We start from the raw sequence: 22720 nt of genomic DNA on the forward strand, positions 1-22720 counted from the left end.
TTCACACGAGGCGTATATTTACGCGCCGCTGTCAAAAGACGGCGCGTAAATAGACGCCCGCGTCAAAGAAGTGACCTGTCACTTCTTTGGCCGTAATTGGAGCCGCTATTCATTGACTCCAATGAATAGCAGCGCTAATTACGGCCGTAATTGACGCGGCGTTCAAGCGCCTGCACATGCCGGTACGGCTGAAATTACGGGGATGTTTTCAGGCTGAAACATCCCCGTAATTTCAGCCGTTACGGACCCCCGCCGTGTGAACATACCCTTATTATGCAGTTCTTTCTACTTCTTCCTTAACCCCTTCCCTCTTTGGCCACTTTTGACCTTCCTGACAGAGCCTCATTTTTCAAATCTGACATGTGTCACTTTAGGCTATGTTCACACGGGGTCTTTTGCCGAGTTTTTTGACGCGGAAACCGCGTCGCAAAACTCGGCAGAAACGGCCCGAGAACGCCTCCCATTGATTTCAATGGGAGGCGTCGGCGTCTTTTTCCCGCGAGCAGTAAAACTGCCTCGCGGGAAAAAGAAGCGACATGCCCTATCTTCGGGCGCTTCCGCCTCCGACCTCCCATTGACTTCAATGGGAGGCAGGAGAAAGCGTGTTTTATGCCCGCGGCGCTCAATGGCCGCGGGCGAAAAACGGCGCGATAATTGCTGTTCACACGGAGTATTTTGGGGGAGGAATATCTGCCTCAAAATTCCGTTTGGAACTTTGAGGCAGATATTCCTCCCCCAAAATACTCTGTGTGAACATAGCCTTATGTGGTAATAACTTCGGAATGCTTCACCTATCCAAGCGATTCTGAGATTATTTTCTTGTGACACATTTGACTTTATCTTACTGTTAAAATTTGCTCGGTACAATTAGTATTTAATTGTGAAAAATTTGCATTTTTCCAAATTTAAATGTATCTGCTTCTAACTTAGGCAGTTATACCACACAAAATTGTTGCTAATTAACATCCCCCATATGTCTACTTCAGATTGGCATCGTGTTTTGAACATCCTTTTATTTTTCTAGGATGTTATAAGGCTTAGAACTTTAGCAGCAATTTCTCACATTTTCAAGAAAATTTCAAAAGACTATTTTTTCAGGGAACAGTTGAGATATGAAGTGGCTGTTAGGGCCTTATATATATATAAAAAAAAAAAGTCCCCCCATTTTAAAAACGCCACCCCTCAAAGTATTCAAAACAGCATTTAGAAAGTTTCTTAACCCTTTAGGGTATGGTCACACGACAGCGCAAAATACGTCTGAAATTACGCAGCTGTTTTCAGGAGAAAACAGCTCCTGAATTTCAGCCGTTTTTACAAGTGCACGCGTTTTTCGCGGCGTCTTTTACGGACGTAATTGGAGCTGGTTTTCATTGGAGTCAATGAAAAACGGCTCCAATTACGTCCCTAGAAGTGTCCTGCACTTCTTTGCCGCAGGCGTAATTTTACGCGCCGTCTTTTGACAGAGACGCGTAATATGACAGCTCTTCTGTACAGAACATCGTAAGACCCATTGCAGGCAATGGGCAGATGTTTGCCGACGTATTGGAGCCGACTTTTCAGGCGTAATTCGAGGCGTAAAACAACCTCCATTACGTCTGAAAAGACGTCGTGTGCACATACCCTAAGACGTTTCACAGGAATTAAAGCAAAGTAGAGGTGAAATTTACAAATTTCATTTTTTTTTTGCAGAAATTCAGTTTTAATTCATTTTTTTTTTTTTTGTAACGCAAAGTTTTACTAGAGAAACGCAACTCAATATTTATTGCCCTGGTTCTGTAGTTTTAGGAAATGTCCCACATGAGGCCCTAGAGTGCTTATGGACTAAAGCACAGGCCTCAGAAGCAAAGGAGTACCTAGAGGATTTTTTTGGGCCTCCTTTTTATTAGAATATATTTTAGGCACCATGTCAGGTTTGAAGGGCTCTTGAAGTGCCAAAACAGTGGAAATCTCCCAAAAGTTACCCCATTTGTAAAACAGAAAATGGACAGAGGCAGCACTTCCCAAAGGAATTTAAGCAGTTTATTCGCTGATATTCTTTTGGAAGTGCTGCCTCTGTCCATTTTCTCTGTGCTTGATATTGAGGACTGTGGACCAGGTCTTATTGAGGCGTGCACTCAGCTGCGATCCAGTGCTGTGGAATCTTTTTGTTTTGTGCCATTTGTAAAACTACACCCCTCAAGGAAATTATCTAGGGGTATAGTGAGCATTATGACCCTATTGCAGAAATTCTTGAAAGTCGGGCGTGAAAATGAAAATCTACATTATTTCAAAGAAAAGGAGAAACAGCACCACAACATTTGTAAAGCAATTTCTCCCGAGTAAAACAATACCCCACATGTGGTCATAAACGGCTGTTTGGACACAGGGCAGGGCTTAGAAGGGAAAGAGCGCCATTTGGCTTTTGTAGCTCAAATTTAGCAGGAATGGGTTGCGGAGGCCATGTTGCATTTACAAAGCCACTGAGGGACCAATACAGTGAAAACGTCCAAAAAGTGTCTCCATTTAGGAAACTACACCCCTTGAGGAATTCATCTATGGGTGTAGTGATCATTTTGACCCCACAGATGTTTCATAGATTTTATTAGAATTGGGCAGTGAAAATAAAAACAATCCTTTTTATCAATAAGACGTAGCTTTAGCGCAAAATTTCATTTTCTCAACAAATAAAGGAAAAAAAGTACCAAAACATTTGTACAGCAACTTCTCTGGAGTACGAAAATACCCCATATGTGGTTATAAACGGCTGTTTGGGTACACGGCAAGGATCAGAGGAGAAGAAGCGCCATTTGGCTTTTGGAGCACAGATTTTGCTGGATTGGTTTCTTGACACCATGTCGCTTTTGCAAATCCCCTAATGTACCAGTACAGTGGAAGTTCCCCAAAAGTGAATCCATTTGTGATATTACACCCCTTAAGGAATTAATCTAAGGGTGTACTGAGCATTTTGACCCCACAGGTGTTTAATAGATTTTATTTGAATTGGGCAGTGAAAATAATAATTACATTTTTTCCAATAAGACGTAGCTTTAGCTCAAAATCTTTCATTTTCTCAAAAAATAAAGGAGAAAAAGCACCCCAACATTTGTAAAGCAATTTCTCCCGAGTACGGAAATACCCCATATGTGGTCATAAACTGCTGTTTGGGCACACAGTAGGGCTGAGAACGGAAGGAGCGCCATTTGGCTTTTGGAGTGCAGATTTTACTGGATTGGTTTCTGGTCGCTATGTGGCATTTGCAAAGCCCCATGTGGGACCAAAACAGTTGAAAACCCCCAGAAGTGACCCCATTTTTGAAACTACACGCCTCAAGGTATTCACCTAGGGGTGTAGTGAGCATGTTAACTCCGCAGGTGTTTTGCAGAAATTAGTGTACCCTCGATGTTGCAGAGTGAAAATGGGATTTTTTTCCATAGATATGCCAATATGTGGTTCCCAGCTTGTGCCACCATAATAAGACAGCTCTCTAATTATTATGCTGTGTTTCCCGGTTTTAGAATCACCCTACATGGGGTACTACTCTTTTGCCTGGACATTCGACAGGGCTCTGGAGTGAGAGAGTACCAAGCGAAATTGAGGCCTAATTTGGCGACTTACAAAGTATTGGTTCACAATTGCAGGGCTCCGATGTGAAATAATAAAAGAAACCCCTGAGAAGTGACCCGATTTTGAAAACTGCACCCCTCAAGGCATTTATTAAGGGGTGTAGTGAGCATTTTCACCCCACAGGTCTTTTCCATAAATGATTGCGCTGCGGATGATGCAAAGTAAAATTTTTCATTTTTCCCCAGATATGCCATTTCAGTGGCAAATATGTCATGCCCAACTTTTGCCACTGGAGACACACACCCCAAAAATTGTTAAAAGGGTTCTCCCGGGTATGGCGATGCCATATATGTGGAAGTAAACTACTGTTTGGGAACGCTGTATGGTTCAGAGGGGAGGGAGAACCATTTGGCTTTTGATGCATAGATTTTGCTTGGTAGTAGTTTTGTTTGGAGTTTTACTGGTATTTCAGTTTATAATGTGGGGGTACACCTAAGTTGGGCAGAGTATATCAGGGGTATAGTCAGGTGGTATAATAATGGAGTAAAAAAAGGCAATAAAATAATCCATAAATGTGTGTAAGGGTATGTTCACACTGCTTATTTTCGGGCCGTTAACGGCCGAAAAACTGCCGACTATTCGGAAGCAGAACGCCTCCAAACATCTGCCCATTGATTGCAATCCAAAAACGGTGTTCTGTTCCGTTCTATGAGAGGCACTATAGGGGGTTTTACACTGGGTAGCTATCGGTCAGACCAGCGTTGCCGATAATTGCTGTGTAAACAGGGCAGCGATTAGCAGATGAACGAGCAAACGCTTGATCATCCGCTAATCGTATCGTCTTAAAAAAGTAAAATATTATCGTTGTCGGCAGTACATCTTGGTGTGTAAACAGGAAGACGTGCTGCCGACATGATAATAATGTATGGGGACGAGCGTTCGGAGTAACGGCCTCTCGTCCCCATCCATAGCGCCGTGTGACAGGAGCAAACAAGCGCCGATCACGATGTATCATTGATCGGTGCTCGCTGCATCGGTCGAATATCGGCAGGTGTAAAAGGCCCTTATCTACAGGGGGCTCTATGAGTGGCACAATCTACAAAGGGCACTGTGTGTGGTGCAGTACATTACAGTGTTTGACACAATTTTATTCATGGACACAGTGTATGGTACTATTATATTCAGGAGTACAGTGTATAGTACTATTATATTCAGGAGTACAGTGTATAGTACTATTATATTCAGGAGTACAGTGTATGGTACTATTATATTCAGGGGCGCAGTGTATAGTACTATTATATTCAGGAGCACAGTGTATAGTACTATTATATTCAGGAGCGCAGTGTATGGTACTATTATATTCAGCACAGTGTGTAGCACTATTATGTTCGGGGGCACAGTGTATGGTACTATTATATTCGGGGGCACAGTGTATGATACTATTATATTTATAGAGTGCGGCACCACTAGAATTTTATCTTCATTTAGGTGCGGAAATGTTGGAAAAGTTAGAAGCTGAAGTCATCTGAGCGCCAAACTCTGCAGAAATCGGTCGTGGCCAGGAGAAGTCATCATAGAGAATCAGAGAAAAAGAACGACTCCAATCTGAGAAGTCGTCACCGGTGAGTCACTAAATGTAAATGCTTATTCTCCCTGTGACTGATCAGTACTATCGTTCTTTTTTTGTGAAACAACAACTTCCAGCATATCTTTACCATCATTCTGGCTATACTGGGTGCTGTAGTTTTATGCCGTTCAAACGTATATGACAGGGGTTAAACTGAATTTGCAAATGATCTCTGTACTGAACTGTATTTGTGCTTGTGCTGTATTTATGTACTGAGCTTAGTTCTGATGCTGTATATATGTACTGAGCTTGGTTCTGGAGTTATATGCATCATAACAACCAAGCTCAATACATATAAACACCACCAAAGAGAAGCTCATAACATATATACACTCCAGAGCCAAGATCACTACATATATACAACACCAGACCCAAGCTCAGCAAATATATACAGTGCCAGAAACAAGCTCAGTACATACATACAGCTCCAGAACCAAGCTCAGTACATAAATACAACACCAGAACAAAGCTTAGTCCATATATACATCAACAGAACCAAGCTCAGTACATAAATACAGTCATGAGCTTGGTTCTGGTGAGTATATATGTACAGAGCTTTGTTCTGGTGCTGTATATATGTACTGAGGTTTGTTCTGGTGCTGTATATATGTACTGAGCTTTGTTCTGGTGTTGTATATATTTACTGAGCTTGGTTCTGGTGCACTTTATATGTACTGAGCTTGGTTCTGGTGCACTTTATATGTACTGAGCTTGGTTCTGGTGTTGTATTTATATGCTGAGCTTGGTTCTGGTGTTGTATTTATATGCTGAGCTTGGTTCTGGTACTGTTTATATGTACTGATCTTTGTTCTGGTACTGTATTTATATGCTGAGCTTGGTTCTGGTGCACTTTATATGTACTGAGCTTGGTTCTCGGGCTGTATATATGTACTGAGCTTGGTTCTGGTGTTGTATTTATATGCTGAGCTTGGTTCTGGTGTTGTATTTATATGCTGAGCTTGGTTCTGGTACTGTTTATATGTACTGAGCTTTGTTCTGGTACTGTATTTATATGCTGAGCTTGGTTCTGGTGCACTTTATATGTACTGAGCTTGGTTCTCGGGCTGTATATATGTACTGAGCTTAGTTCTGGTGTTTTTTTTTATGTACTTGGCTTTGTTCTGGAGCTGTATTTATGTACTGAGCTTTGTTCTGGTGCTGTATATATGTACTGAGCTTGCTCCTGGCACCGTATCTGTGCATTAGCCGGGAGAGTTGTCATGGAAATCCACACTAAAACATTCTGGACAGGGAATTTCTTTATTTGGAGTCCACTATAATATAGGGCGTATTTGGAATATCGTAATTGCTTTATTTTAATATTAGAATCATTTTCCATGGCGCTATAAACCGCAAAACACTGCGACCCCCCCCCCCCCACGTGTATACATTTGTCCGCGAGACAGGGAACCTGTTGTTAAAAATTTTAATCCCACCCCTGCCTGAAGGTGTCCTGTGGTATCTGGCACCAAGACATTAATAGCAGATTCTATAAGTCCTGTAAATTGTGATTTGGGTCTTCATGAATCGTATTTGTTTTTCCAGCACATCCCACAGATCCTTGATAGGATAAAGATCTGGGGATGAAAAAGACCGGCGGGCCTCTTCTAGCTGCCAGGACACCACTCATCCCTCATGCACACAAGCTGTTTTGCAGGCCGCTCTCTGTGGGGGCCGTATCTTGGGGTGATATATGGAATGGTGGGGTATGCTGCAAATTTTAAGCAGGCTCTGCCTTAAAAAAAAAATCTCTATATCGCAGTATGGCTCGCTGAAATGCATTAGTATCGTATATAGGATGTGTTAGGCCTCATGCACACAGCCATGCCCATAATCACGGGCCGCAATTGCGGGCACGGCCAGTCGCCGACGCCCACATTTTCGTGCCGTACTCCCATACAAAGTATGGGAGCACGGCCCGTAAAATCCGAAAAGTAGGACATGCTCCATAATTCCCGGCACGAATACCTATCCGTAGCGCTATGGAAAGGTGTCCACGGACAATAGCACCGGGCAGGTCCGTAATTGAGGACCGTATTGCGGTCCATATTCTTATCTCAGACATTTATGGCATATTCACAGGACAAGTACCTATATGTCAAGAGTACGGCCCCTGTTATGAGGCGGAGAAATAATGGAGATCTGGCCGCACAGGTGTGGCTTTCTCCATTCTACTCTATTGGAGTTACATTCCATTCTTTCGCCGCTTTGATGCGGTGGTGGATGATATAAATGTCTGAGATGGAAATATGTCTTTATGCTGACCACTCAGCGATATTCAGTACCCCGACACCATCATAAACATACTGTACCTCTTCAGGTTGGCATGTTATTTATAAGGCGAGAGCATTAATAAGTGGCCGCCAGATTCTGGCGCTGCTTATCTTGAGAAAAAAATTGGATCATTAGTGTTGAATTGTGACCTGTCCATCCATGTTTCCCTCACCATAGGCAGGAGACTGTGTCTGGCAGCCACTTATCCACCAGTCCCCATTGAAATAGACGCAAAGGTTGATGGTGGATCAGGCAGGAGCGCTGTTCTTTATGCATATGCCCGGGGCTGTAATGTTAGGCATAGCCTAGATGACCCAGATTGGCCATATTTTTATCTTATATGTAAATGACTACACCTCTATACACTAAATGTCGATGGTTACGATCGCCTGGATTTCTGATGTAACCCTCTGGCACTTGCAGTATGTGATCTCGGTGCTCCTGTCTCCACAGTTCATGGCCTGTTTGCAGAGCCCGGCAGCCTCGTCCCCATCACGCCTCACTCTCCTCTATCATTGGTCCGCTGGCAGTGAGGAGAGATCGCGCGTTCCCCTCCTCGTCTTACATAGATGCTCGTTACCACAGCAACAGCCATGACGAGCTCACCTGGTCGGCACTTCTATTTGCTGTAGGATCAGGCCACTGGCTGTCTCGTTCCCTCAGGCCCCGCCCCCGTTGCTGAGGCTGTCACTTGTCTGTGGTCAGGTGACGTACTCGTTCACTCGCTTTGCGGCGGCGGAAGGGAAAGCTGCTTTCTTGTTAGTGCCGTGTCCTGACGTGCAATCACCGCCGCCGCCGGGCCAGTCAGGACCGATCCACCTACCTGAAGGTGAGTGCGCGCGCTTGACGGCGGTGACATTGTTTTTTGGTCATTTTAATCAGGCATTGTGATAGACAGCCCGAGCGTTGCCGTTAGATGGGTCCTCACAAGGAGGCGATAGCGTCTTCCTGTTAGGAAGCGATGAGGTCACGTCTTGGTCACTACAAGGTCTGAGGGAAACATGGAAAGTAGGTGACTCCTGTCATCGCCAGTAATCTGCTTCATAGGAGTACAGTGAGCCGGAGCTAAGGACCGGGCGGGAGGTTAGACTGGCGAGCACAACCCTTCTCTGCTCGGTGTGTAAGTTGCATGGAAATAATATTCTGACGTAATATGATTGGTGTCAGAGTAGTGATTGGAGAACCACAAGTGTAAGCATGATCCGCCTTCCATGGTCGGGGATTAGCAGACTGTGATGGATATGGGGCCTGAAGTGTTCACCATCTCAACATGTTACACCATTGTACCGGATAAGTCGCCCCACTTTGGGTTATCATAAAAGGGCATGGCTAGCCAGTCGCACTTGGGCTGTGTTCACACCGCATCTGTTCAGATTTCAACAGAAAGCTACCTCTGAATCCAGGCGTTTTTGGAGCTGATTTTCCAAGCTTTTCATTTTTGCAACTGTCTTTTCGAGGTGTTATTTGTAGTGTCAGCTTGTAAAATGTTTCAGGAAGTCGCATGGCACTACTTTGTATTATTATTAAGCATATAGTTCTGACGCGTTTTAATCCATCAATGTAAAATGCGCCTCATAAACAATAAGTATTTCCCATTGAAAACAATGGGAAGCTGTTTGCAGGTGCATTTCAGAGCGTAAGCGGGCCCCGTGGTGTAGGCGCTTTCTTGTCTGGTTCTCTAGGTTACAGATACTACTTTCTAGTTGTAAGTGTATACAGAGCAGGCAAGTAGAATATGTAGAATAACACCGGGGGGAATGACTTGGGCCCCAGTTCTACCCCTCTAGGAATTATAATTATTTTTTTTTAATAGCCAAATAATAACTGTCATGTAAATCAATAGAGAATCGAAAGTGTTAGGTGCCAGCAGCACGTCTAGGCACATATGCCACCTAGCTCCTGGGATTTGTAGCCCAGATCTAAGGCTCCATGCACACGACCGTGCCCACAATCACGGCCCGCAATTGCGGGCACGGCCGGCCGCCGACTGACAGCCGCATTTTCGGGCTGTGCTCCCATACAAAGTATGCGAGCACGGGCCGCAAAATCCAAAAGAACGGACATGTTCCATAATTCCCGGAACATTTCTACGGCACGGACACCCTTCCGTAGTGCTACGGAAAGGTGTCCGCGTTCAATGAAAATGAATGGGTCCGTTTTTTACGGTCGTGTGCATGGGGCCTAACACAATACAAGCATAGTTCTGTATACCACATGTGAAGCTGGTGGTGTCTGTCATTGTCACAAATATTACAGAACAAATAAGGTGCAATGTGAAGAGCCATTTACCTTCTGATACTATTATATCGCTCGTTCTCGTTGCCCCATCTGGCAGCCACACATATAGAATACAGGAAGATGCTGCACCACCTGATAACCAGCCGTCTGCTATACATGTCAGGCGGCGGCGTAGCGTCTGCCCATAGTCCTAGGTGGTGGCTGCCTACAGAGTGGGGCACTAAGGATGTCAGGGGGCACAAACCGCTCCGGGTGGGCTGCGGCATGAATTAGTAATGTATATTTAGTAATTTAGTAATTTAGTAATATTTAGTAATTTAGTAATTTAGTAATTTATACATGTAAATAGCAACAATGAAAGCTATGAGACTCCAGTGAAACAATGTTATTATCATGGGCATGGATACACTGTAGCATGTTCTAGAATAAAGTATTGACTGTAACCGGGGGAATACATAGGACACGCGTGTTTGGAGTAAGGGCAGGGCTGGTCAATGGGTAACTAATGCACCTAGTAATCTGCTACTGACACCTAACTTTATGGGCTGCTGACGATTGATGGCTATGAAAGTTTTGCTTTGGCCACTAAAAAGGCCAAGCTGGCTCCTGGACTCATCAGACTGGCTCACACAGCATGTTGTGTATCCTGGAGTGCGGTGTATATACCGTAAGTTTCCATAGTATTGTGTATATACCGTAAGTTTCCATAGTATTGTGTATACTTTAGTGTCTTCACATTCTGTATTGAAGTCACTTTAAAACGTTCTGTATCTGTGATACTTGTCTCTTTTTTTTATTTTTTTATTTTTTTTAAATAATATTTGACTACAACATGTGATCTACTGTATTATTAGAAAGTGAACGTATTATTGCTCTATTTGCTTCTGTGCAGGGTGGGTAAAGTGGCACAGGATCAAATCACATGACCCACCTAGGGCTGAGGTTGTGTGGCCAAAGTCATCTTCTACCTCTACGCCTCCAGACATCTGTCCATTGATTTGAATGGGGAAAAACGGCATTCCGTTCCCACAGGTCGTTTTTTTACGCGGCCGTTTTTAAAAACGGCCACGTAAAAAGAAGTGAATGTCACTTTTTGAGACGTTTTTCATTGACTCGATAGAAAAACGGCCGAAAATCAGGGGGTGTTTTCCCTTGAAAACGGCTCCGTATTTACAGCCGTTTTTTGTTAAGCGTGTGAATATAGCCGAACAGTGAGCTGAATTTTCAGGCTGGGAATAGACTTGGGCCAGGGCTACACCGAGTCTTTCTGCAGTGCTAAGTAATACATTTCTATGGGGCCATGCACACGACCGTAGTTTTTATGGTCCGTGCATGGCCCGGGAACCCGCACCGCAGAAAGAACGGGCATGTCCTATTACGGACATCTTCTGCGGTCCGGGCTCATTGAAAACAATGACGGCGGCCATGTGCATGTCCTACGATTTGGGGGCGGCCCGCGGCTGACAGTCCGCAGCCGCCCGACCCGAAAATCACGGCCGTGCACACAGCTACGGTCGTGTGCATGAGGCCTAATAGATCTAGATCTCAAGCCAAAGGTCTATGAAAGCAAAATGCTTTAGCTTGGTGTGAATCCTTATCTTGGGGGTCAGTAGTCTTCCTCTCTGTGGCCTTCATCACTTAAGGGGGTTTTACACTGGGCGATTATCATGCAGACAAGCAGTCATATAACGCTCGTTGCCAATAATTGCCCTGTGTAAACAGCGCAGCGATCAGCAGATGAACGGGCAAACACTCGATCATCTGCTGGTCGTATCATTTAAAAAATATATATATTCTCAGCAGCACAACAGTGTAAACAGGTAGCTGCGCTGCCGAAATGATGGGGAAGAGCGATCGGAGGGACGACCGCTCGGAGCCTCTCATCCCCATACGTAGGTCCTTGTGACCGGAGCAAGCGAGCGCCGATCAACGAGCTGTCTCGTTTGGTCAGCACTCGTTTTTACGACCCATATTGGCCGATGTAAAAGGACTTTTAACGTCGAGGGTTGGTTCATATGTGCCGTATATACACACAACACAAATTCCGTAACGGATCAAGAACACGATGTGGAAAATATTTAAACAGCAGGAAATTTCAGCTCAATAATTTAATTTAAACCCTGTACGTTTTGCGGATCTTTTTCTAAATTTTCACAACTTTTTTTGTGCTATGAAAATTACGCCACAATTGAATCCCATCCACCGACCGTTTACCAGGGAGTGGATGAAAAAAATATTTTATTTTAGCTTTGAATCCCATGAACACACTTGTTGATGTCATTTCTTAAGCCTTTTTTATCACTTGCACATTTTCTCTAGAGTACGTAGTGATTTATCATAAGCCTCGTGAGTCGTGACCGTGGCGTTTGACAGATGGCCTAGGGCCAGCTCTCCAGTCTGTAATCTAGGAAACTGGGAAAGTCCAATTCTACAGTATATATATATATATATATATATATATATATATATATAATCCTTCTGCGGTTGTAGTGACTGGAGAAGATGACATTACAGCATTTGGATATTTTAGAGCTGGACTTTCCGTGACTGGGACTTCCCAACGTCTGTTCTCTCGTGCACAGATTATATTGTGTTAACCATTAATAAAAGGCTTCAAGTGTTTGCTGCAGAAGTGGACGGTTACGTTGTACAGAAAGCCAGGACAGAAGGATTCCTGAAATACTCTGTGCTGTATGAATAATGAACTGGTTTGGACACATTACTGATCTATTAGTAGACGCAGCAAGCTGCTGTTCTTACAATATAACCTGTTCATTGATGTCAGGGTGTGATAACTGGGGCAGATATAGGGCTGAATTTCCACTATATTTATCAGGACACTTCCTCCATATGTGGCCATGTTCACAAATCTGTGATGTCTTCAGAGACCCTTATCAAACAGCGGAGACACTTCTGAGGGGCTGTGGAGAGGACGTGCATTGTTAGTCGTGACTTGTTGGCTTTTATGGTGCAGTCAGTTTTCCTACAGCTCGGAGTAGAAATACCAGACTAATGAAATGGTTCTGAGCGAACGATGGATATTTACATCATCACTACTATCGCGTGTACGATGAACGATTCTATTTGCATATTTATTTAATCAAGCAAGTAATACGGCATAGGGACAAGTCAGAAAACATTTTTATATTTAACAAATTATAAAAACTCTTATTTATGAACGATCAAATTTCCCCAGCGATAAACATTACTTCTCATTGATTTTGTGCAATTATTGTTACGATTACACAGTCGTTCACACTGTAATGGCTATGTACTTACATTCGTGTGTTACAAAGTATAAGCTAGTGTTTACATGTTGAACGTGTAATATGTATTGTGTTAAAATTCTGCCTTTGAAAGCACATACAGGGGAGCAAGGAGCTGTCAAAGTGGCGGCAGTGCTGCCTGTCCTTGAGCAGACACATAGACATCCGGAGTTCCCTTAAAGGGTATGTGCACACACACTAATTACGTCCGTATTCGACGGACGTATTTCGGCCGCAAGTCCCGGACCGAACACAGTGCAGGGAGCCGGGCTCCTAGCATCATACTTATGTACGATGCTAGGAGTCCCTGCCTCGCTGCAGGACAACTGTCTCGTACTGAAAACATGATTACAGTACAGGACAGTTGTCCTGCAGAGAGGCAGGGACTCCTAGCATCGTACATAAGTATGATGCTAGGAGCCCGGCTCCCTGCACTGTGTTCGGTCCGGTACTTGCGGCCGAAATACGTCGGTCAATTACGGACGTAATTAGTCTGTGTGCACATACCCAAAGGGGTATTCCGGTTAAAACAAGTTACCCCCTATCCGTAGGGTAAGGGGTAACTTGCTGATCGGTGGGTGTCCAACAGCTCCAACACCCACCGAAGTTGCCCGAACCCCTCGTTTGAACAGAGCGGCAGGTCTCTCATGTGCACTGCTGCTCCATTCATTCTCTATGGGAGCATCGGAGATAGCCGAATGCAGTGTTCGGCTTTTTCCGTCACTGCCATAGAGAATGAATGGAGCGGCAGTGCTCATGAGCGACCTGGAGCTTGGTTCAAACGAGGGGTTCGGGCTGTCAGACACCCACCGATCAGCAAGTTACCCCTTACCCTACGGCTAGGGGGTAACTTGTTGTAACCGGAATACCCCTTTAAGTTCTGTCCGAGCCGGCTCACATGGACAAACCTACAGCTCCCTGCTCCCCTATATGTTTTGTAGCTGCTTTCAGAGGCTGAATCTTTAGATTTAGTAAGTCAAATACTCCAGATTTTTTTTCCAAAATAACTGGTGTACTTACCTTGCGCCTTTAGTAGACCTTTTCACTTTACTAGACCATTTAGAAAGACCGGTGTGGCTTAAAATGCACCCACATTTTCGCGCAAAACATTGGTCTAAAGTAAGCCAACTAAGAGGTGGCGTAAGGAAGAAAAGTGTCTATCAAAATGCACCAAATCCATCATACAGCGTGCACCACTATAATAATTTTGGCGCAGTCCTGCATAACACTTTAATTCAGTAATAATAAATCTGCCCCATTTTATATTACAATTTGTTAACCCCTTCCCGACATTTGACGTACATGTACGTCATGGAAAGTACTGACTTCCCGCATCTTGCCGTACATGTACGTCAAACGTTTGGCACCGGCTCAGAAGCTGAGCCGGTCCCATCATCACCGGATCTCAGCTGTATCTTACAGCTGACATCCGACTGTAACGGCGGGGACCAAAATTAGCTTCGATCCCCGCCATTAACCCCTTAAGTGCAGCGCTCAAACGCGATCGCTGCACTTAAGGTGTTTGCAGCTCATCGGAACCCCAGTAATGAAATTGCCGGGGTTCCGGTGGCTGCAATGGCAACCGGAGGCCTAATACTGGCCTCCCGGTCTGCCTAGCACCGAAGCCGGTCAAGATCCGCCCGGCGGCGGAGCCTGATCGGCTTCCGTAGCTGCCGGCAAGATGGCGCCGGGTCAGGAGCTGATCCGGCGTCATCAGCGGTGGAAGTCAGCTGTACTGTACAGCTGACATCCACCTGTAACGGCAGGAACCGGAGCTAGCTCCGATCCCTGCCATTAACCCCTTCGATGCAGCAATCGAAAGCGATTGCTGCATCGTAGCGGTTACAAGCAGATCGCCAGCCCTGACAGGCAATCGGGACTGGCGACTGCTGTTATGGCAACAGGAGACACAATGGTCTCCTGCTCTGCCATTACGGAAGCCGATTTAGGCCCCGCCGGGAGGCGAAGCCTAAACGGCTTGCTGTCAGTGAATGACTGACAGATCTAATACATTGCACTACATAGGTAGTGCAATGTATTAGAAAAAAAAAAATCTGACCGTTGGACCTTCAAGTCCCCTAGTGGGACTTGAGAAAAAGTGTAAAAAAAGTATAAAAAAGTGTAAAAAAAAAAGTGCAAAAAATAAAAGTTTGAAAACAATAAAAGTTTCAAGTAATCAAATAACACACAATCCCCCTTTTTACTCTTATCAAGTCCTTTATTATTGAAAAATAATAATAAACCATATGTATTTGGTATCGCCACGACCGTAACGACCGGAGGTATCAAAATATTATATTATTTATTGCACGCGGTGAACAGCGTAAAAAAAACCCGTAAAAAACGTTACCAGAGTTTCTGTTTTTTAGTCACTTTGCCCTACAAATATTACAATAAAAAGTGATCAAAAAGTCGCACGTATCCAAAAATGGTACCTATAAAAACTATAGCTCGTCCCGCAAAAAACAAGCCCTCATACAACTCCGTCGACAAAAAAATTAAAACGTTATGGTTCTCACAACTTGGCGACAGAAAAAATACATTCTTTTTACAAAAGTAATTTTATTGTGCAAAAAGTTGTAAAACATAAAAAAGTTCTATAAATGAGGTATCGCCGGAATCGTACTGACCCGCAGAATAAAGTTAACATGTAATTTATAACGCATGGTGAACGCTGTATAAAAAAAAAACAAAAAAAGCTGTGCCAGAATTGCGTTTTTTGGTTTACCTGGCATCCCAAAAAATAGGATAAAAGGTGATCAAAAAGTCACATGTACCCCAAAATGGTACCAATAATAACTACAGCTCGTCCCGCAACAAACCAGCCCTCATACCGCTACGTCTATGAAAAATAAAATTAGTTATGGCTCCAATAAGTCAGGAAATAAAAAAATATGCAGTTGTGCCCGAGGAGAACATTTCTTCTGTTTCAAGAGGCGATTTATCAAGGACCTAAAATTAGGGAACCAGGAAGGGAGGGCCCAATCATATCCGATGGAAGCGACGGTGCCCGTATTATACCAGGATAATACTTTCCCAGCAAAATTCCCCAAACTACAAAGGCGCGGAGTGTGGACCAAAAGGGGGATAAGAAATGACACCATTTATCAGTGCGACACCGGCCTGTGCAGAAAGGATTGCTTCACAGCGTAACACACATCTATGGATTATTTTTATTTTTTTATACCACCTGACTATGCCCCTTATATACTCCGCCCCGCTTACATGTACCCCCACATTATAAAACACCAGCAATACTCAAACAAATATAGTACCAAGCAAAATCCGCTCTCCAAAAGCCAAATGGTGCTCCCTCGGCCCTGAACCCTACAGCGTGCCCAAACAGCAGTTTCCTTCAACATATATGGCACCGTCATACCCGTGAGAACCCTTTTAACAATTTTTGTGGTGTGTGTCTCCAGCGTCATAAGCTGGGCATGACATATTTGCCACTGAATGGCATATCTAGGGAAAAATATAAATTTTTAATTTGCACCATCCGCAGCGCATTCATTTATGGAAAAGACCTGTGGGGTGAAAATGCTCACTACACCCCTTAATAAATGCCTTGAGGGGTGCAGTTCCATAATGGGGTCACTTATCAGGGGTTTCTTTTTATTATTTCACATCTGAGCCTCTGCAGTTGTGAACCAATACTTTGTAAATCGCCAAATTAGGCCTCCACTCCGCATGGTACTCTTCACTTCTGAGCCCTGTCATATGTCCAGACAAAAGATTAGGGCCACATGTAGGGTGTTTCTAAAACCGGGAAACACCGCATAATAATTAGAGAGCTGTCTTGTTATGGTGGCACAAGCCGGGCACCACATATTGGCATATCTATGGAAAAAAATCCCATTTTCACTCTGCAACATTGAGCGCACACTAATTTCTACAAAACACCTGCAGGGTTAAAATGCTTACTACACCCCTTGGTAAATGCATTGAGGGGTGTAGTTTACAAAATGGGGTCACTTCTGGGGGGTTTCCACTGTTTTGGGCCCACAGGTGCCCAGAAACCAATCCAGCAACATCTGCACTCCAAATGGCGGTCCTTCCCTTCTGAGCCCTGCCGTTTGCCCAAACAGCAGTTTATGACCACATATATGGGGTATTGCCGTACTCGGGAGAAATAGCTTTACAAATGTTGGGTTCTTTTTTTCCTTTATTTGTTGAGAAAATGAAAAAATTTGCGCTAAAGCTACGTCTTATTGAAGAAAAAGGACTGTTTTTATTTTCACTGCCTAATTCTAATAAATTCTATGAAACATCTGTGGGGTCAAAATGCTCACTACACCCCTAGATGCATTCTTCAAGAGGTGTAGTTTCCTAAATGGAGTCCCTTTTTGGGCGTTTTCATTGTTTTGTCCCCTCAGGGGCTTTGCAAATGTGACCTGGCCTCCGCAAATCATTCCTGCTAAATGTGATCTCAAAAAGTCAAATAGTGCTCTTTCCCTTCTAAGCCCTGCCGTGTGTCCAAACAGCCGTTTATTACCACATGTGGGGTATTGTTTTACTCGGGAGAAATTGCTTTACAAATTTTGTGGTGCTTTTTCTCCTTCAGTCCTTCTGGAAATGAGAAAAAATTAGCTAAACCTACATTTTCTTTGAAAAAATGTAGATTATTATTTTCAGGGCCTACTTCCAATAATTTCTGCAAAAAAACTGTGGTGTCAAATCGCTCACTATACCCCTAGATAATTTCCTCAATGGGTGTTGTTTCCAAAATGGGGTCACTTGTGGGGGGTTTCCACTGTTTTGTCCCCTCAGGGGCTTTGTAAATGTAACATGGCCTCCGCAAACCATTCCTGCTAAATTTGAGTTCCAAAAGCCAAATGGCGCTCTTTCCCTTCTCAGCCTCGCCGTGTGTCCAAACAGCCGTTTATTACCACATGTGGGGTACTGTTTTACTCGGGAGAAATTTCTTTACAAATTTTATGGTGATTTTTCTCCTTTAGTCCTTGTGGAAATGAAAAAAAATTAGCTAAACCTACATTTTATTTGAAAAAATGTAGATTTTCATTTTCACAGCCTACTTGCAAAAAACCTGTGGGGTCAAAATGCTCACTATACCCCTAGATAATTTCCTCAAGGGTTATAGTTTCCAAAATGGGGTCACTTGTTTGGGGTTTTCACTGTTTTGTCCCCTCAGGGGCTTTGTAAATGTGACATGGCCTCCGCAAACCATTCCTGCTAAATGTGAACTCCAAAAGCCAAATGGCGCTCTTTCCCTTCTCAGCCACGCCGTGTCTCCAAACAACCGTTTATTACCACATGTGAGGTATTGTTTTACTCGGGAGAAATTGCTTTACAAGTTTTGCGGTGCTTTTTCTCCTTTAGTCCTTGTGGAAATGAGAAAAAAAATCGCTAAACCTACATTTTCTTTGAAGAAATGTTGATTTTAATTTTCACGGCCTACTTCCAATAATTTCTGTAAAAAACCTGTGCGGTGAAAATGCTCACTACACCCCTAGATAATTTCCTTGAGGTGTCTAGTTTCCCAGATGGGGTCACTTTTGGGGGATTTTGACTGTTTTGGCACCACAAGAGCCCTTCAAACCTGACATGGTGCCTAAAATATATTCTAACAAAAATAAGGCCCCAAAATCCACTAGGTGCTCCTTTGCTTCTGAGGCCGGTGTTTCAGTCCAGTAGCACGCTACGGCCACATGTGGGATATTTCCTAAAACTGCAAAAACTGGGCAACAAATATGGAGTTGCATTTCTCTGGTAAAACCTTCTGTGTTATAAAAAAAATTGTATTAAAAATGTATTTCTGCAGAAAAATATGAAATTTGTAAATTTCACCTCTACTTTGCTTTAATTCCTGTGAAATGTTTAAAGGGTTAAGACATTTTCTAAATGCTGTTTTGAATACTTTGAGGGGTGAAGTTTTTAAAATGGGGTGACTTTTTTGGGGTTTCTAATATATAAGGCCCTCAAAACCACTTCACAACTGAACTGGCCCCTGTAAAAATAGCCTTTTGAAATTTTCTTGAAAATGTGAGAAATTGCTGCTAAAGTTCTAAGCCTTGTGAGGTCATAGAAAAATAAAAGGATGTTCAAAAAACGATGCCAATCTAAAGTAGACATATGGGGGATGTTAATTAGCAACAATTTTGTGTATTATAACTGCCTGTCTTACAAGCAGATACATTTAAATTGAGAAAAATGCTAATTTTTGCAATTTTTCGCTAAATTTTGGTGTTTTTCACAATTAAATACTGAACATATCGAGCAAATTTTGCCAGTAACATAAAGTCCAATGTGTCACGAGAAAACAATCTCAGAATCGCTTGGATAGGTGAAAGCATTCCGGAGTTATTACCACATAAAGTGACACATGTCAGATTTGAAAAATGAGGCTCTGTCAGGAAGGTCAAAAGTGGCTAAAGAGGGAAGGGGTTAAAGGGGTTTTCTAGTCCTAAGAAATTGATAGCCTATCCTCAGGATAGACCATCAATCTCTCATTGGTCAGGGTCCCACTCCCAACACCCTCCGCCAATCCGCTATTTTTCCATCATTTCCTTTACTTTCTCACACTGTGAATTGCCAACACGCTTGTAGTGACAGTTCACCGTATTACAGCCTTCTCCTCCTATTCACTTCAATGGAAGAAAGTCGTATACTGTGAACCGCAACTACAAGCATGTCGGCGATTCACAGTACTAGCCAATAAGGCATGAAGGGGAAGCGCTGCTTTCCCTTCAAAACAGCTGATCGACGGGAGTGTTGGGCTGGGTTCACACAACCTATTTTCAGACGTAAACGAAGCGTATTATGCCTCGTTTTACGTATGAAAATAGGGCTACAATACGTCTCATTTGAATGGGTTTGCCGACGTACTGTGCAGACAACCTGTCATTTACGCGTCGTCGTTTGACAGCTGTCAAACGACGACGCGTAAAAATACAGCCTCGTCAAAAGAAGTGCAGGGCACTTCTTTCAGACGTAATTTGAGCCGTTCTTCATTGAACTCAATGAAGAGCAGCTCAAAATTTACGGCTGTCAGAGAAGCCTCGCATAATACGAGGAGGAGCTTTTACGTCTGAAACGAGGCAGCTGGTTTCTCCTGAAAACAGTCTGTCTTTTCAGACGTAAAAGCCTGCTACCGTGTGCACATACCCTTGGAAGTCGGACCCTGACCAATTAGGCTGTGTTCACACGACCTATTTTCAGACGTAATGGAGGCGTTTTACGCCTCGAATTACGTCTGAAAAAACGGCTCCAATACGTCGGCAAACATCTGCCCATTACTTTCAATGGGCTTTACGATGTACTGTGCCGACGACCTGTCATTTTGAGGGTATGTGCACACGGTAGCAGGCTTTTACGTCTGAAAAGACAGACTGTTTTCAGGAGAAAACAGCTGCCTCGTTTCAGTCGTAAATGCTCCTCTTCGCATTTTGCGAGGCTTCTCTGACAGCCGTAAATTTTGAGCTGTTCTTCATTGAGTTCAATGAAGAACGGCTCAAATTACGTCTGAAAGAAGTGTCCTGCACTTCTTTTGACGAGTCTGTATTTTTACGCGTCGTCGTTTGACAGCTGTCAAACGACGACGCGTAAATGACAGGTCATCTGCACAGTACGTCAGCAAACCCATTCAAATGAATGGGCAGATGTTTGCCGACATATTGTAGCCCTATTTTCAGACATAAAACGAGGCATAAAACGCCTAGTTTACGACTGAAAATAGGTCGTGTGAACCCAGCCTTACAGATTGCAGGCCAGTATTTTTTACTCATTTAACCCCTGATGTGCTAAAACTTAGTAACATATATTCACATTAGCAATGAACCCCCTTTAAAGGTGGCTATATGACATTGTGGCTCTCGTGTTCACTGGGAGTATCTGTGATCTTGAACTTGATGCAGATTGAGTCCAAGGACTTTCACTGATAAAAGAGCCCTAATAACCGGATGAGGATTAGTTACCGTAATGTATAACTGTATGTACTTCTATGTTATGTACAGACTTCAAGGGCCTGACCTGTTGGTTGTTCATGTGGAGTTTATAAACGGATGAATGGCGTTTCTATTTGCTGTAAGGAAGGGAATGCTGATGTAATATCCATGACATGACCTGACTGAGCCACAGAAAGTGAAAGTCAGCCGAATGGAAAGGACGACACATACTGTAAACTGAGAAAGATTCCAGTAAAGCCAAACAGCCTCTTATTCACAAACTGCAAGACTACCTCACTGTTGTTGTCAACGTTATTAATGGGGGTTTTCCAAACCTTCACATTGATGGCATATCTCTAGGATTTACCATCATCCTGCCAAGTGGGCTCCCACTCCTGGACCCCCAATAATCCTTAGGCCTCATGCCTAGTTTCTTCCTTCAGGGTGCTATCTGTTTTTTTCACTGATAGCACCCTGACCCATTAATTTCAATGGGCCCATGCACACTTCAGTTATTTTCACGGATCCGTTGTTCCGTTACGTCAAAAGTAGAGCATGTCTGGCTTTTGTCAGTGATTCCGTGACCATGGGGCCCATGAAAAAAATGGACGGCACACGGGAGGCTTCCGTGTGTCGTCCGTTTTTTTTCTAAGTGAAGATATTTATTGGTGATAACAGTTTTGGTGGAGCCATGGAGGTGAACAGGCACAGAAAGCACGGTTCAGGGTCCATCAGAAGAGAATATAAAATTTCAATGAAATGCAAAATAAAAATAGATACTATATATAGAAATGTAAAGGGACATCATGGAGGAGACGAGGACGCACACTGCTCGGTAAGGGGTAACCGTTTGATTGTGCACGGCACGTTCAGGCACTTTTCGGCATGAAGTAACAGACATCTGACACGATCGCACGGCATTCATCCTGCCTCCCTCTGAGCGCAGCGGGGAGCACGGCGGAAGAGGCAAGCAGCTGGAGATTAATACAGCATAGACAGGGCGCAGTAAGGCGTCAGCCCCGGCTACAAGCCAGCGTCAGGGCAATAAGGCACCACAGTACAAAACAAACATTCGCTCCTTCCAGCGGAGGTATCTGAGGAAGAGGATGAACGTTGTGGCCCCCGAGTCCCAGGTGTCGTCCGTTTTTGATGGATCCGTTGCCCTAGCAATGGCAGGGCGGACCAAAGTTCACAGACTGGGAGATGTGACAAGTTCAAATGACGTTCAATACCTTCCATTTTTTTTAACGGAAGCCAAATGGAAGCACAACGTCCGTTTGAAACGGAAACGCTGAACGGACACGGAGTACACACGGATACCATAATGGACACACGGATTCGTGAGAAACGGCGGTGAAAACGGTGATGGAAGTGTGCATGGGGCCTTAGTGTGAAGGGACCACAGTGCTGCATCGCCTTCGGTTTTTCACGGATGGAGCCGTGTTGCAGTTCCCTTTACTGGCGATTTGACGTGAGTGTCACTGTGTAAGTTAAGAGTCAAAGTTGCCTCTGTCCGGTTCTTCTCTGGATCGGCAATAATTGTAATGTTCTAGCATATCGGTAAAATATGCCATAACATTATAAGATAAGAATACCCCTTTTAATGGTTAATAGAATGTGTTAAGACTTACGGTAGGTTTGATTTTTATTATAACCATCACTTAAACGGGTTCTACAGGATTAGAAAATATATATATATTTTTCCAGAAACCGCGCATTCCATGTCTGTCTGGTTTTGCAAATCCGTCCCAGTCACTTGAATTGGGATGAACTGCAATAGCAGACACAATGGAGAGATATGAGGCCGATTCTGACTTCTAAACCTGGACAGCCTCTTTAAATATTAAGAAACAAAGAAGAGCAGCTGC

At 43.7% G+C, this 22720-nt stretch overlaps 2 protein-coding genes across 5 annotated transcripts in view; one reads left to right on the plus strand and one right to left on the minus strand.

Moving 5' to 3' along the window:
- Window positions 1-8269, minus strand: part of ANKRD31 (ankyrin repeat domain 31) — a 250225-nt gene extending 241956 nt beyond the window's left edge. Inside the window, exon 1 of one of the 2 annotated variants that reach the window (XM_075838389.1) lies at window positions 7801-8269. The gene's annotated coding sequence lies outside the window, so the exon portion shown is untranslated. Of the gene's footprint in view, window positions 1-7616; window positions 7705-7800 lie in introns of those variants that run through there. The other variant, XM_075838395.1, reaches the window with a different exon arrangement.
- Window positions 8127-22720, plus strand: part of HMGCR (3-hydroxy-3-methylglutaryl-CoA reductase) — a 29049-nt gene continuing 14455 nt past the window's right edge. The window contains exon 1 of one of the 3 annotated variants that reach the window (XM_075838404.1): window positions 8127-8273. The gene's annotated coding sequence lies outside the window, so the exon portion shown is untranslated. Of the gene's footprint in view, window positions 8274-8377; window positions 8565-22720 lie in introns of those variants that run through there. The other 2 variants (XM_075838414.1, XM_075838419.1) reach the window with 2 other exon arrangements.

Source organism: Rhinoderma darwinii, chromosome 1 (assembly GCF_050947455.1).
Source record: "Rhinoderma darwinii isolate aRhiDar2 chromosome 1, aRhiDar2.hap1, whole genome shotgun sequence".
Taxonomy (NCBI): Eukaryota; Metazoa; Chordata; class Amphibia; order Anura; family Rhinodermatidae; genus Rhinoderma; species Rhinoderma darwinii.